Raw genomic sequence first — 17523 nt, 5'->3', positions numbered from 1 at the left:
AACAATTACATTAAAATAAAATAAAAAACAGATACAGACCATTTACAGGATAATGTACTGAAAGGGGCATTTAGCAAGAATGTGTGCATTTTGAATAAAGGAAACACAACCACGAATGTGTAAGGATGCGCAAGATGGACAGGCTACTCTTAGCATTAGCAATTTCACATGCCGATTTCAACACCTCCAAATTTAATCAAGATTTAACTAAGATGCGCGTTACAATCAAACAGCTGGTGTGTATTAAGTACAATACTTACAGTATTAACACTTTTTAGGGAGCAACAATACACATTAAGCTTAATGGAAAAAGCTTACTTGCTAGTCAGACAACATACCATTGACACTGTATATCATAGTACTGCCATCTAATGTCTTGGAAGTGCAACTGCATTGCAAATGTAATGAAATAAAACAAGGTAGAACAACCGGACAGCACAGTTATCATACTCAACTCATTTTTAAATGTTACATTGAAAGATACAATTTTAGTATCAAGCAATTACTATTTATTAACATACACAAAAGTACTGAAAATTGAGCACAGGTGCAGTGAATCGGTACCGTATCGGTTCGAATGTGAACCTAATTGTGTCAGAAAAGTTGTATGTAAATTATCAAAAAACTTTCCGTTCTCTGAGTTCCCAATGAACAGACAAGATGCTGTCTTTGTTGCACCAAGCCAAAGGCTTGGAAAATTCCATTGTGTACGATGGGAGGAGACGGGAGGGGGGTTATCTATTGTGATCCAAGACTTGCCCAAGCTTGATCCAGGACCAGCCCAAGCCCGAGGCCTCCTTTTCTTTTGTGTTAATGTGACCGAAAACGATGGCTGTTTACAGACCCCCCATTCCTTTAGAAACAGCTGTTGTTGTGTAAACAGGGAATATCCAAATAAAGGAGGACACGTAAACCTTTTTTCGTCAGAGCGTGATGGAAGACTGTATAAGAGAGTACAGTCGCCGCGTCTCTCCTCAAATTGAGCAAAATTGAAACCTGTCTCTGTTTATTTCCTTGCTTCTTGTCTTGTTTAATAGATGTCATCGATGTTTCAACCTAACATATTGTAATAACATTTTTGAGTCAGAAATGATGAAATTTGTCATTGGCCCCCCAAATTACGCCCATGGCATACACACACACGGAAGTCGAATCTCGTAACGTAAGCGAAAGGTAACGTTGAAAAAAATGATCCGGATCAGCCCCAAAATGTATTGACTGGTTCCTTATCCAATTCTTGACTTTTCCTGAAAGTTCCCCACAAAAAATCCCTAAACTCGGGTGAGAACAAGATGTCTCCTTTGCCAAGCATCCAATGGTTTTCCTGTTAGGAGTACGCTTGTTTACCCACCACGTGCTTGAGCCCGAGTGACAGAAATCAAAACAAACGTCCGCCGGAATCCACAGCGAAAGTATCGGACGCCTGTCGCCGCACAGCTCGGCTTTTTTGGACGCCGGCAGGGAAATGAAATTACGGCGCCGTGATTATGAGCACAGGTAATGACTTCTTGGAGACAACTCGATTGTGGCCCTCATGTCATCGTTCCCCGAGTAACAAATGGGATTACGCAATAATTCAAAAAGCTCTGAGCTCATCCGGAGAGAACGCGTTCTCTCATTTACCGCATGTCGCTTTCTCCTCGGGCTCGGCGAGCTCCCGTCGGATGACTCCATCACGCACGCCACTCATCCCGACCTCTGCTGGGAATGTTTTCTACCCCCCCTACCCCCTTTCTCGCAACTGGCGACAGATGTGAAAGCTGTCACAGCATTTTTTTTTTTGGTGTTTTTTTTTTTTTTTTTTTTTTTTTGGTGCGCGCTGATCAAACCATGGAACCCGTGTTGACGTGCATAATCACGGACGCTTCATGCAAATGAGGCTTGATGTTTTGAAAAGCGTAAAAGCGGAATGCAGATCGCTCTATAGCTCGCCGGCATCAAACATGTGTTTGTACTCTGTGTCTCTTCTCTGGGCTGACATTTTGTCAACATGGCCGCCGGTGTAACCATTTTTATTGAGTTGAACTTTGAAGGCTCTTAGACAGAAAGCAGCTCACATTTGTAAATACCGTGACAGGATTTTTTTTCCTCCAGCTGACTGTTTACACTGCAAGTAAAATGTGATTCAAATCAGACTCCAGTGTAAACGCGCACAGGCGTCAATGTGAGAAGTAAAACATTTACAATGTTTTTATTCATGTATTAATTTCCCCAACAACGGTTTTGTGTCTGTATATATTTATTTGAGACTTTATTGAACATTTGTGGTTTTATTTTTGTACTTCCTATATCAGCGAGCTTTATTTTGAAGGGCAAAGGATGTTACGTTGCTCTCTTCAGCCTGATTGCTTTCCACCTGACAGAGGTAGGTACGTGTGTTGGAGCAATGGACGATGAAAAGTTACTTTTCGGAAGTTAAAATAACCACTTAACGCAAATAATTTTGACGTAATGATCATAAGAAAAGTTAATTGTCTTATTTCATTTAGTGTAGTGTAGTTTTGGGGACATTTTGAGCGAGGGAAACGCAACCTAACTATCAAGCTAGCCCTCCTGAGTGTGTGTGTGTGTGTGTGTGCGCGCGCATGCGTGTCAACGTGCCAAGCCATCCTTCTGCTATAAGTACTGAAAGTGTATTGTTTTCATATAGGCAGGGACAAGCGGTAGGAAATGGACAGATGTTTGGCAGCGAAGGAACTCGCACAAATCTCCTTTTGTGATTTAAACACAATGCAGGTATGTGCTTGGTTGTTTTATTCACCTATTTTTTGTATTTATTTTAATCCATTAATTATGTTTTGGTTATTGGATACAGTTCAATTGTAATATTATTTAGTTTTATATGTATTTCATATGTTACGTGAAGAGCGTCAGTGACATTTGTTATATTATTATTATTAGAGATGTCCGATAATATCGGACTGCCGATATTATCGGCCGATAAATGCTTTAAAATGTAATATCGGAAATTATCGGTATCGGTTTCAAAATTATCGGTATCGGTTTCAAAAAGTAAAATTCATGACTTTTTAAAACGCCGCTGTGTACGCGGACGTAGGGAGAAGTACAGAGCGGCAATAAACCTTAAAGGCACTGCCTTTGCGTGCCGGCCCAGTCACATAATATCTACGGCTTTTCACACACACAAGTGAATGCAACGCATACTTGGTCAACAGCCATACAGGTCACACTGAGGGTGTGTGTATAAACAACTTTAACACTGTTACAAATATGCGCCACACTGTGAACCCACATCAAACAAGAATGACAAACACATTTCGGGAGAACATTCGCACCGTAACACAACATAAACACAACAGAACAAATACCCAGAACCCCTTGCAGCACTAACTCTTCCGGGACGCTACAATATACACCCCCCGCTAACCACCCTATATCCCGCCCACCTCAACCTCCTCATGCTCTCTCAGGGATAATGATAAGTATGACCAGTATATGGCAGTCACACATAAGAGATATGTGTAGACTGCAATATGATGGCAGTAAACAACACCAAAACTTTGAATATAGAATATAGAACATCTGTCAAAATGTTTTTAGTACGACTTTGGTAAGCTATGAAGCCGCACCGCTTGATGGATTGTCGGCGCATCAAACATACGAGAATTATTATGGTGTGTGTATAAGGACCACAAAATGGCACCTATTGGACGACATATTATCTGGCGCTTTGTTTCGCGATATTATGCAAAACCAACTTTTCTTACATTCTGGTACCTGCTGATGTGCATTTGGGATCTGCATAAGTCCTGAAAATGTGCGCGCTTCCGCAATTGTAGTCCGTGCTGACGTCATAGTCATAAGCTTCTTCTTTTTCTCTACCTTCTACTGCCTACTGCCTAGTTTCTCTTGTTATATTCTTATTTTACTGTTATATTTGTATTCTCATTGTTGCTTTTTATTTTTAATTTATTGTAATATTTTTCTATTTTGTTTCCATTTATACCCCCATTATTTACTTTTTGACTTTTTAAATTAGATCTCAATTCTGTACACTGCTGCTGGAATTTTAATTTTCCTGAGGGAACTCTCCTGAAGGAATCAATAAAGTACTATCTATCTATTTATCTATCTATCTATCTATCTATCTATCTATCTATCTATCTATCTATCTATCTATCTATCTATCTATCTATCTATCTATCTATCTATCTATCTATCTATCTATCTATCTATCTATCTATCTATCTATCTATCTATCTATCTATCTATCTATCTATCTATCTATCTATCTATCTTCTTATGTGGCATTAATCTTCAGCTGTTGCCATTTCTAATACAAAATAGTGTAAAGTTCTTACTTATATCTGTGGGTTTACATAATTCACTCAAGGAACTTAAGTTATTAGAGGGTTCCGGTCGGACGTTTTTTCACGGGACACATTTCCGCCGTTGATGTTGCATTATTGAGCCACGGATGAGGAAATGCTGCTACATTATTGATTTAAGTCTGAATGTCATTAAAACAGTTAGCTCCATCTTTTGACATGTCTTCCACTCCCATGCTTGCACGCTACACCGCTACAACAAAGATGACGGGGAGAAGACGCTGTCGAAGTTGAGCCACGTAAATAACACCGCCCACAAAACGGCGCATCCTGAAGAGACGGTCAGAAATCTACTTGAAAATGGTCTGTAAAACATAATCTATGCAACATTTTGACCAAAGAACCACCATTACATGTTATGAAGTGTTTTAAATTTCGAAAAAAAATCATAATATAACCCTTTCAATGCGCCTTTTGGACAAAAAAAGACCTGAATAGACCCGCTCATAGGCATTGTGCCTTTTAATCTGGTGCGTCCTATGAGCCGAAATATACGGTACTTTGTGGTCACTGAAGTGAAGTGAATTAGACTTAGACTTAGACTTAGACAAACTTTAATGATCCACAAGGGAAATTGTTCAACACAGTAGCTCAGTTACAATGATGGAAATTGTAAGGATGGAAAGGACAATGCAGGTATAAATAGACTAATATAGCGATAAAAAATGTAACATATATACGAATATATACATAATATGTGTACAGAATAATATATCTACAGATATATTATATTATGTCTATAACATATATACAATATATACCAATGACCATGTACAATATTACAGTATAATTATATAGCGCTTTTCTCTAGTGACTCAAAGCACTTTACATAGTGAAACCCAATATCTAAGTTACATTTAAAACAGTGTGGGTGGCACTGGGAGCAGGTGGGTAAAGTGTCTTGCCCAAGGACACAACGGCAGTGACTAGGATGGCGGAAGCGGGGATCGAACCTGGAACCCTCAAGTTGCTGGCACGGCCGCTCTACCAACCGATCTATACCGCCCTCACTGGCCTGAGTCACTTATGTTACCCAGATTGCTTGTTGAACACGTGCCGTCTCGCGAGCCAAATTGAAGACGCCGGTGTGCTGCAGTTGACCCGCAGGTCCTAGTTTGGACACCCCTGGTCTATAGAATGTGTCGCGGGCCAATAAAAAACACCCTGTGGGCCTCAAATGACCCCAGGGCTGCACATTGGACACCCATGATCTGCACAAGATGTACACTGACTACTCTAAGTTTACTTTATATGGTGTTCTCCCTTGACAACGTATACCAGAAGATGAAATATGAGGCTGCACTGTCTCTGAAAGGAACACAATACAATACAAAGATGTTTTTCTTAAAAAGCCGGCAATGAATTTCCTTTTCTTTTTTAACGCTCACAGTGACCCTTTTGCAATTTCCTTTAGAGTGATTTCAGAGATGTTACTCAATACTGCAGAAAGCCTCACATGAACCTACTTTTCAAAACAATTTGCCAGCTTCCGTCGTCCCGCAACGACGAGCTAGCTGGAACTTTCTGCCACATTCAAGCGAGGAAATGCTGTTGTTGTTATTGCGGTGCAGCGTTGTAAATCAAATAATGGAAGGAGGTAAACACTATCGCCTCTATATATATATTGTATTTTTATTTTTATGGTGCATTTGTTTTTACAGTCTACCTTGTATAAACTCACCTTCCATAAAAAAAACCATAACATGAGGCAACCTTCACCCCCCGGTACTTCCTCTCAAATACAATCATGACCTTTAACCTTTGAACCCTTCCCTTTTAAAATCCTGCCGCCTTAACAAGAGGCCACACACACACGCACACACACACACACACACACACACATACTGGTTATTTTTTGGAATGGGGACCAAGTTTTTGATCATCACTTGTGGGGCCACCCTTTCTACAGGTTGTGGAGGCATAAACATTTTTTGGTAAAAAGGCCAGTGCCCTGTTAGTTCATACACGTCTTTAAATCTCTGGATTGATGAAGTAATGTGCCAATCATTCTTACCGGGGACCCTGGGGAAAAAGAGTTAATATGGTTAATGGGGACCAAATTTAAATAATTTTGCATAATTCACACCAATTTGTATGTGAATACTGAGGACCATTTATAAAAAAAATTAAAAAAAATTTAAAAAAAGTTCAAATTAAAATGACATGATCCTCAGAATACAGCACTACAGCTGTCCTCTTATAGGAAGATTCACCACTTAAAGGCCTACTGAAACCCACTACTACCGACCACGCAGTCTGATAGTTTATATATCAATGATGAAATCTTAACATTGCAACACATGCCAATACGGCCGGGTTAACTTATAAAGTGACATTTAAAATTTCCCGGGAAATATCCGGCTGAAACGTCGCGGTATGATGACGTATGCGCGTGACGAAGTCAGAGTAACGGAAGTTATGGTACCCCGTAGAATCCTATACAAAAAGCTCTGTTTTCATTTCATAATTCCACAGTATTCTGGACATCTTTTGCAATTTTTTTAATGAACAATGAAGGCTGCAAACAAGACAGTTGTAGGTGGGATCGGTGTATTAGCAGCGGACTACAGCAACACAACCAGGAGGACTTTGTTGGAGAGCAGACGCGCTAGCCGCCGACCTCACCTTGACTTCCTACGTCTCTGGGCCGCCAAACGCATCGGGTGAAGTCCTTCGTCCTTCTGCCGATCGCTGGAACGCAGGTGAGCACGGGTGTTGATGAGCAGTTGAGGGCTGGCTGGCGTAGGTGGAGAGCTAATGTTTTTAGCATAGCTCTGTGCGGTCCGGTTGCTAAGTTGCTAAGTTAGCTTCAATGGCGTCGTTAGCACAGCATTGTTAACCTTCGCCAGCCTGGAAAGCATTAACCGTGTGTTTACATGTCCACGGTTTAATAGTATTGTTGATTTTCTATCTATCCTTCCAGTCAGGGGTTTATTTTTTTTGTTTCTATATGCAGTTAAAGCACGATGCTATCACGTTAGCTCGTAGCTAAAGCATTTCGCCGATGTATTGTTGTATTGTTGTGGAGATAAAAGGCACTGAATGTCCATTTCGCGTTCTCGACTCTCATTTTCAAGAGGATATAGTATCCGAGGTGGTTTAAAATACAAATCCGTGATCCACAATAGAAAAAGGAGAGTGTGGAATCCAATGAGCCAGCTTGTACCTAAGTTACGGTCAGAGCGAAAAAAGATACGTCCATCACTGCCTCTCAAGTCCTTCACTGTAACGTTCCTCATCTACGAATCTTTCATCCTCGCTCAAATTAATGGGGTAATTGTCACTTTCTCGGTCCGAATCTCTCTCGCTCCATTGTAAACAACGGGGAATTGTGAGGAATACTAGCTCCTGTGACGTCACGCTACTTCCGGTACAGGCAAGGCTTTTTTTTATCAGCGAGCAAAAGTTACGAACTTTATCGTCGATTTTCTCTACTAAATCCTTTCAGCAAAAATATGGCAATATCGCGAAATGATCAAGTATGACACATAGAATGGATCTGCTATTCCCGTTTAAATAAAAAAAAATCATTTCAGTAGGCCTTTAAATGTTAAAGCAAATCCTGCATCTTCTGTGACATTACTGAAAACTGCTATTTAGCAGTATTGAAGTTGTCTGCAACTCCAACTACCATATATAGAAGGATGGACAATTCTGAATGTGAATTATACTTTAAGGTAATAATGTTTTATAATCATTCTGTATGAAAATGTCATCCTAGGGAATACTAAACCAGATTTTGTTTTTGGAAAAATATATTAGTTTTAACTAAGGATGGATACCATACAGATCCATCTTCAGAATGGATCTGACTATCATTTAAAAAGGTTTCCCTTTAGGGGACCTGTTTTTTTGTCCCCATACCGTCAGAGGTCCCCTAAAGGTGACTGTGTAAACAGAGCGATGTCCCCATTAAGTAAGCATTGCCAGAACACACACACACATGCACACACACACACACATGCACACACACACACACACACACACACACACACACACACACACACACACACACACACACACACACACACACACACACACACTCTTGTATTTGTTACCTTCTTGAGACCTCCGAAAAATACCTACCTCTGTAGGACCACCCTTTCTAGATATATAAAGATTTGTATTTACAACAATAATAATATACATATACTGTGCAAATATAAAAAGGTAAGCTTTTAGTTAATTTTATTTTTTATTTTTTTATAATTGGTTTTTAATATTCATTATTTACTTCAAGTTATGACAATATGTCTCTATATACATGTTATTTATTTCTTTATATTAGTTTTGGCCAAAGGGGACGCTTTTCAATCTCTTACACACACTTGTTATTACATATGTTGGTCAGAGGGGGAGCACTTCAAATTATTACACACACTTGTTGTTTCACATGTTGACCAGAGAGGGAGCACTTTTTAAAACCGACATACAGTCAATTTGAAAAAACTTTCCTGTTTGGCACCACTCTAATTTTTATAGGTTTCCCCACCAGGGGTGCGGATGAGACATTCTCTATTAGATGCAATGGTTTTCCGTATTGGGACCATGATTTCGGTCATAACTTGTTCACCGGTACTTTTCCCTGTTGATGTCTCAAGAAGGGTACAAATACAAGAACACACACACACACACACACACACACACACACACACACACACACACACACACACACACACACACACACACACACACAGCCATGTGTGCTAGGAGTCAACAACAAATGTATACCCCATACATCGCACCTTTTGCTAATATGTGTCTGTGCTAATATGTATCTGTGCATGATATTGATCAGTCAATGCTTCTGTCGCTAACAGTGCGTCATCCACGACAAACAATGGCAAACCATCGATCGTCCCCCCCGGCCCCCTCCCGTGCAGTTGTGTCCTAAAATTACACAAAGCAATACTCCTTAAGCCGCTTACAACTAAACAATTAGTAAACACGACAGAATATGATGAATCAGCGAAAAAAGAAAAAAAAAGGCGCCCATTGGCAAAATGCGGCTAATGAAGTGAGCAAACAAACATCACAGCGTTGCGCTGTAAAGGAAATTGTGTCGTCCATAAAAGACGCTTCCCCGTGTCGCCGCGGGGCTATAAAGAGGGCGGCGTGCGTTGGCGGACGCGCTCATTCAAAACTGAAGGTGCTCTCAATAGCTTTCCGCTTGGTCGGAAGTCATTTTTTCGCCTCCTGTAATGTGTTTGTTTGATTATGCGACGTCGACACAAGCCATTACCATGCGGAGGAGCGTGGGGATGATGATTTTCAACAAAAAGACCAAAAATGTTTTCTTCAGCAAAGTGGAGACGTTGGCGACAGAAGTGTTTTCTTGTCCGTTGTTTTTTGTCAGTTGGTGAGCGCATCACTGCCACCTAGGGATGGGTACTAGAGATGTCCGATAATGGCTTTTTTGCCGATATCCGATATTCCGATATTGTCCAACTCTTAATTACTGATTCCGATATCAACCGATACCGATATATACAGTCGTGGAATTAACACATTATTATGCCTAATTTTGTTGTGATGCCCCGCTGGATGCATTAAACAATGTAACAAGGTTTTCCAAAATAAATCAACTCAAGATATGGAAAAAAATGCCAACATGGCACTGCCATATTTATTATTGAAGTCACAAAGTGCATTATTTTTTTGAACATGCCTCAAAACAGCAGCTTGGAATTCGAGACATGCTCTCCCTGAGAGAGCATGAGGAGGTTGAGGTGGGCGGGTTTGGGGGGGGTAGGGGGTGGCGGGGGGTGTATATTGTAGCGTCCCGGAAGAGTTAGTGCTGCAAGTGGTTCTGGGTATTTGTTCTGTTGTGTTTATGTTGTGTTACGGTGCGGATGTTCTCCCGAAATGTGTTTGTCATTCTTGTTTGGTGTGGGTTCACAGTGTGGCGCATATTTGTAACAGTGTTAAAGTTGTTTATATGGTCACCCTCAGTGTAACCTGTATGGCTGTTGACCAAGTATGCTTGCATTCACTTGTGTGTGTGAAAAGCCGTAGATATTATGTGATTGGGCCGGCGCGCAAAGGCAGTGCCTTGAAGGTTTATTGGCGCGTGTGTCCGTGTACACAGCGGCGTTTTAATAAGTCATACATTTTACTCCGATAATTTTGAAACCGATACCGATAATTTCCGATATTACATTTTAAAGCATTTATCGGCCGATAATATCGTCAGTCCGATAATTTTTTTTGTTGCAACATTTAAAAATGAGCTGATTATGGTAACTGCTGTCAAGTTGTTAGATCTTGTTTTATTATCACATTTCTGAGTCTCAGTGTAACCTGTATGGCTGTTGACCAAGTATGCTTGCATTCACTTGTGTGTGTCAAAAGCCGTAGATATTATGTGATTGGGCCGGCACGCAAAGGCAGTGCCTTGAAGGTTTATTGGCGCTCTGTACTTCTCCCTATGTCCGTGTAGACAGCAGCGTTTTAATAAGTCATACATTTTACTCCGATAATTTTGAAACCGATACCGATAATTTCCGATATTACATTTTAAAGCATTTATCGGCCGATAATATCGGCAGTTCGATATTATCGGACATCCCTAATGGGTACTGTTCATGTTCAGTCCGATACTGTACCAATTCCCCGGTACCCGGGAATCCATACCGGTAATTTTTGTTACTTTTGTGTGTGTGTTAAGAAATAAAAATTATTTCAGTTTAATTTTTTTATTGCAACATTTAAAAATGAGCTGATTATGGTAACTGCTGTCAAGTTGTTAGATCTTGTTTTATTATCACATTTCTGAGTCTACAAAGATAAAAAATAAGTGGCTATTGCAGTTGCATGTCCAAGAAGTTAGATAGATAGTACTTTATTGATTCCTTCAGGAGAGTTCCCTCAGGAAAATTAAAATGCCAGCAGCAGTGTACAGAATTGAGATCGAATTTAAAAAGTAAATAATGGGGGAATAAATGAAAACAAAATAGAAAAATATTACAATAAGAATAAAAATAAAAAGCAACAATGAGAATAAAAATATAACAGTAAAATAAGAATATAGCAAGAGAAACTAGGCAGTAGTGACCATGTTATGAAAAAGTATTGCACTGTTATTGCTTTGCATCCCCTGTCATCCTAGTACCCCCCCTCACCCCCAGAGAGGACTATTACAGTCTAATGGCGTGTGGGACAAAGGAGTTTTTTAGTCTATTAGTCCTGCACTTGGGATGAAGTAGTCTAGCACTGAACAGGCTTCTCTGGCTACTGATAACGGTATGAAGAGGGTGACTGGCATCATCCGTGATGCTCACTAGTTTTTCCACAGTCCTCTTCTCTGCCACCGTCACCAGTGAGTCCAGTTTTATTCTGATCGTAGAACCGGCCCGCCTGATCAGTTTCTCCAGTATGGAGCTGTCCTTCTTAGATGTACTGCCCCCCCAAAAGTAGTGTATAGTTTATGGTGGTCTTTGCTGTCTCGTCTTTTATTGCGCCCTAAACAGTGTTGATACTGTAAGTATTACGCACCAGCTGTTTGATTGTAACGTGCATCTTAGTTGTGGTTTAGGGCGTGGTTAAGAGGGGAGTATATTTACAGCGAGAATTCACCAACTCAAGTATTTCATATATATATATATATATATATATATATATATATATATATATATATATATATATATATATATATATATATATATATATATATATATATATATATATAATGTATAAAATACTTGACTTTCAGGGAATTCTAGCTATATATATATATATATATATATATATATATATATATATATATATTTATTTTATTATATATATAATACATTTTGTGAGGTGGCCCATAATACTGGGCTGTGATCGGTGCTGCGCTGCCGCCGCCATGTGCTTCGCTCTCCGTTCATGAATGAGTATATAATTTCGGCCACCGTGTTCAATTGATTGATTGATTGATTGAGACTTTTATTAGTAGGTTGCACAGTGAAGTACATATTCCGTACAATTGACCACTAAATGGTAACACCCGAATAAGTTTTTCAACTTGTTTAAGTCGGGGTCCACTTAAATTGATTCATGATACAGATATATACTATCATATATACTATCATCATAATACAGTCATCACACAAGATAATCACATTGAATTACTTACATTATTTACAATCAGGGGTGTGGAGGGAGGGGGGGGGGTGTGGGGGGTGGGGTGGGGGGATATGGACATCAAGTAGTGGACATAGAGAGAGAGAGAGAGGGAGAGAGAGATCAGAAGGCATAAGAAAAAGAAAAAGTATCTGCATTTGATTGTTTACATTTGATTATTAGCAATCCGGGGATGGTGTTAGTTTAGGGTTGTAGCTGCCTGGAGGTGAACTTTTATTGCGGTTTTGAAGGAGGATAGAGATGCCCTTTCTTTTATACCTGTTGGGAGCGCATTCCACATTGATGTGGCATAGAAAGAGAATGAGTTAAGACCTTTGTTAGTTCGGAATCTGGGTTTAACGTGGTTAGTGGAGAAGTCTGTTCTACAAAATGTACAGGCAACATACCCCTTCCCCTTCGAACTGTCCTGGATGAACTGAAATTCTTGTTTCCATTCGTTTTGGAACTTGCAAGCGTATTTCTTCATGTTGCTCGTCGACGGCGTCGCCATGTCTGTAACTTCCTCGTTCTTCTGCTTCGTCTCCTTGTTGTGTGCGCAGTTGTGCACTCTACTCTCTAAAAGCCGTAGATGTTATGACGTCATTGGGCAGGCAAGCTGTTTATATTGTGGGAAAGCGGACGTGAGAACAAGCTGTCCCCACTCAGGTCCGCATTGAGCTGGAGGGGGCGTGGCCTCCAGCTACGGCTGAATACCGGGAGTTTGTCGGGAGAAAATTTCTGCCGGGAGGTTATCGGGAGAGGCGCTGAATACCGGGAGTCTCCCGGTAAAACCAGGAAGGTTGGCAAGTATGATGTAACCCCACTATAAATAGCTCAAAAAGTTATGGGCGGATTTTGATGAAACTTTCAGGAAATGTAAAAAATTGGATAAGGAACATGTGATTAAATTTTGGGGCTGATCCGGAACAACGTTAGGGCTTTTTAAAAAGATGATTTACTGTTGGGAGATAGGGCGTGTTTTATATTCTTTGTTCAGTGCATGGCAAATATCATCAACTATTCCAGGGATCAATGAGTCATTTTGTGCTGAGGCCTCCAGTAGCAGTATTATATGAAAAGATTCAGTATAAATATCAATCAATCAAAGTTTATTTATATAGCCCTTAATCACAAGTGTCTCAAAGGGCTGCACAAGCCACAACAACATCTTCGGCTCAGATCCCACATCAGGGCAAGAAAAACTCAACCAATTGGGCGTAATGAGAAACCTTGGAGGGGACCGCAGATGTGGACACCCCCGACCCCCCTCCCTCCCGGCGACCGGTGCAATGGATGCCGAGTGGATATGGTTTATAATCGGAGAGTCCAGTCCACAGTAGGGCCAGCAGGGGATCATCTAGAATGGAGACAAGTCAGCAGCGCAGAGACGTCCCCAACTGATGCACAGATGAGTGGTCCACCCCGTGTCCCGACTTTGAACAGCTAGCGGGTCATCTGTGGTCAACTGATCATCTGTGGTCACCTGATAACCTCTCCTGGCAGGAGAGGGGGTAGAGCAAAAAAGAAACGGCAGATCAACTGGTCTAAAAAGGGTCTATTTAAAAGGCTAGAATATACAATTGAGTTTTAAGAGGGGACTTAAATGCTTCTACTGAGGTAGCATATTTAATTGTTACTGGTAGGGCCTTCCAGAGTGCTGGAGTCCAAATAGAAAACGCTCTATAGCCCGCAGACTTTTTTTGGGCTCTGGTAATCACTAATAAGCTGGAGTTCTTAGATTGCAGATTTCCGGCCGTGACATATGGTACAATACAATCAGCAAAATAGTATTTTATACGTTAGTAGTAAAACCTTAAACTCGCATCTTAAGTGCACAGGAACCCAGTGCAGGTGAGCCGGTAGAGGCGTAATATGATCCAACAAATATATACATACACATATATACACATATATATATATATATATATATATATATATATATATATATATATATATATATATATATATATATATATATATATATATATATATATATATATATATATATATATATATATATATAATATGAAGCGTGGCTGCGGTCGTTGCTGCTAATGTGTGATGATTGCTAAGGTACATTCAACTTGAGTTTTCCAGCAGTGTCAGGGCGGCAGTAATTCCCGCCTAAGTGGAATCTTTTTAGTCCCTGATGCAAGTTGGACATTTCACGGGCGATAAGAAAGGAACGCTGGTGGTTTTTATGGCGCAAGGCAGACACTTATATCAGTGACTTATTGCAACTTCCTTTGGCAGAGTGTATTCCAACTTGTAATTTCATGGCTTTAACGTGTCAAGACTTTTATTCGAAAGTCATACTTGGGTGATATAATGACAACAAAACATAATTCAGTGACAATTAAAGAGTTTTCTTCTGGAAAGTTCTCATGGAGTTCTGGGGAAACATTTTCTGCTGTAGACCACACACCCAGCGGCTAATTGGAGCATTTTGTGCATTAATATTCATTTCTGCTTCTCAAGTATTTTTTTCAATCTTGAGTTGAAAGTCAGAACTTAGAGATGTCTTTTATTGCACCTTATTAAAGAAAAAAAAGTGTTCCAGGTCCTGTCCCGTGCTCTACTGTTTATATTTACTGGTGACAATTTTATTCAGGCCGCATGAGCTAAATTATGCAGTAGATGAAAAACATTAAAGAGATTCATACGCTTCCAAGCGAGCTCGTAGCCGCTCCACCGCTGGCTGACTGAAAGATGTGCGCTGATTCCTCTTGTGCTGAGCTCACACTTTGGACTAGGCAATAATGTGGAAGAAGTGCCACTTTGTGACTTCCACTCGGAGGGGGGGCGTGGGAGGGATGAAGCGACGCAAGCTTCTGGAGCGCTGACAACCCTGAAGTCTGCCTAAATGATTCTATTTGATGCATTGTTGTTCAAGTGTTTCTTTTTGTATTCAAATATGCACCACTTGTCATAGATAGAACATCACCGAAAGGAAGTTCTATTTCACTTTGAAAAAATCAGTACAAATTAAAGGCTTCGCTTCACATTTTAAAATGCAGCCTAAAACTTTGCCAACTTGGTTGCTGTTAAAATGTAAGCAGAATGCTAGCATGTAGCTCACATAGCTATGCTATGTTTTGCTAACGTTCAATCTCGTTCGTGATGGGAATTTGTGGTTATGACTAGGGTTGGGTACCAAATCCGGTCCTTTTTTTGGCACCGACCGAATCCCGCGGTGCTACCCCAGCAGGCAGAAGACATTGATACAACGTTGATTACACATGTCGCTTAAAACTGACTTTGAAACAACGTGTCTAATGTTGGATCCACGTTGTTGGTTGGAAAATGACCAAATTTCAACGGTCAAATCAACATCACAGCCAGACATTGAATAAACGTCGTCAAAAAGCATGTTGTTTCAACGTTGTATTTGTGTTGTGGAATATTGATTGCGAAATGACCAAAATTCAATGGTCAAATCAATGTCACAACCTGACATTGAATACAAGTTGTCAAAAAGTATGTTGTTTCAACTTTGTATTCGTGTCGTAGAATATTGGTTGGAAATTGACCAAATTTCAATGGTAAAATGAATGTCAGAACCTGATATTGAATAATCGTCGTCAAAAAATATGTTGTTTCTGCTTTGTATTTGTGTTGCACAATATTGGTTAGGGAAATGACCGAAATTCAACGGTCAAATCAATGTCACAACCTGACGTTGAATAAATGTTGTCAAAACGTATGTTGTTTCAACGTTGTATTTGTGTTGTAGAATATTGGTTGGTAAATGACGTAATTTAAATGGTAAAAAAAAAAGGCAGGAACTGATATTGAATAAACGTAAAAAAGTATGTTCTTTGAACGTTGTATGTGTGTTGTAAAATATTGGTTGGGAAATGACCAAAATTCAATGGTCAAATCAACGTCACAACCTGCTATTGAGTAAACGTCGTCAAAAAGTATGTCGTGTCAACGTTGTATTTGTGCTGCAGAATATTGGTTTGGAAATGACCAAAATTCAATGATGAAATCAACGTCCGAACCCGACATTGATTCAAAGTTGTCATAAAGCATGTTGTTTCAACATTATTGTGGAAGTCGCTTCCTAGCAGTTCCACTGTAGACACAACACAGGAGCCAAGCGTGCAGTGTTTAACAAAGTTTTTAATGCACATAGATTTTAACAAAGTCTTTCTCTCGCAGAACGTGACTTTTTCAGTCACGTCCGTATCCTCTCTCCCCCCCCTGCTCTCGGCCGCTCACTGTTAAAGACAACAGATGATTAGATTAACACGTACCACCTGGGAAATCTAATCACCTGTCAGCTGTGTCTCGCCGTCAGCACCTGCCCCGCCCCCATCCGATGGCGCTCGTCCTCAACACCATGGACAGAGGCGGTTCCAACAACGTGGAACAAGCACAAGAACTCCTACACAGGGTAGAGCTAGAGTGCGCCAAGGTTGGCCTTAGGCTAAATGCCAAGAAAACTGAGGTTATGACCTACAACGTTCCACCAGAACATCAACCTCTGATAACAGCAGGAGGCACTGTGCTGAAAGAAGTTGAGGACTTCAAATACCTGGGCGGATGGGTCAACTCAACTGAGCAGGATTTAAAAGTGAGGAAGGCACTTGCATGGAGGGCCCTGAACGGCATGACCAGTGTATGGAGCTCCAACCTCCCCCGCCAAATCAAACTCAGCTTCTTCTACGCGACAGTTGAGTCCGTTCTCCTCTATGGCAGCAAATGCTGGACCCTGAAGCCAACCCTGGAGAGGTCTCTGGATGGTTGCTACACCAGGATGCTGCGTGCAGTGCATAACATCAACAAGAGTGTGCACGTAACCAACAGAGTCCTCTACAGGGGAATACCAAGGGTGAGCGAGAAGATTGCTGTAAGGAGAATGAGACTACCAGGGCACTGCCAAAGGCATCAGGAGCTGCCAGCCAGCAAATTGGTACTGTGGGAACCAACACATGGGCATCGGTCAAGAGGACGTCCCACACTAACATACGTGGATGTACTCAAGAAGGATGCAGGAGCTCAGAGTACCAAGGAACTGGCCAAATGTATGGAGAATCAGGATGACTGGAAGCAACGATGGAAGGCT

The 17523-nt window shown here is 40.6% G+C and overlaps 1 protein-coding gene across 2 annotated transcripts in view; it reads left to right on the top strand.

Annotated features, from left to right (window-relative positions):
- Window positions 1-2349: 2349 nt before the first annotated feature.
- Window positions 2350-17523, top strand: part of elfn1b (extracellular leucine-rich repeat and fibronectin type III domain containing 1b) — a 301266-nt gene continuing 286092 nt past the window's right edge. Inside the window, exons 1-2 of one of the 2 annotated variants that reach the window (XM_062026574.1) lie at window positions 2350-2365; window positions 2651-2736. The gene's annotated coding sequence lies outside the window, so the exon portion shown is untranslated. Of the gene's footprint in view, window positions 2366-2648; window positions 2737-17523 lie in introns of those variants that run through there. The other variant, XM_062026576.1, reaches the window with a different exon arrangement.

Source organism: Entelurus aequoreus, linkage group LG18 (genome assembly GCF_033978785.1).
Source record: "Entelurus aequoreus isolate RoL-2023_Sb linkage group LG18, RoL_Eaeq_v1.1, whole genome shotgun sequence".
In the NCBI taxonomy this organism is placed as follows: domain Eukaryota; kingdom Metazoa; phylum Chordata; class Actinopteri; order Syngnathiformes; family Syngnathidae; genus Entelurus; species Entelurus aequoreus.
The sequence above is the reverse complement of the archived record's forward strand: the minus strand, read 5'-3'. Positions and strand labels throughout refer to the sequence as shown.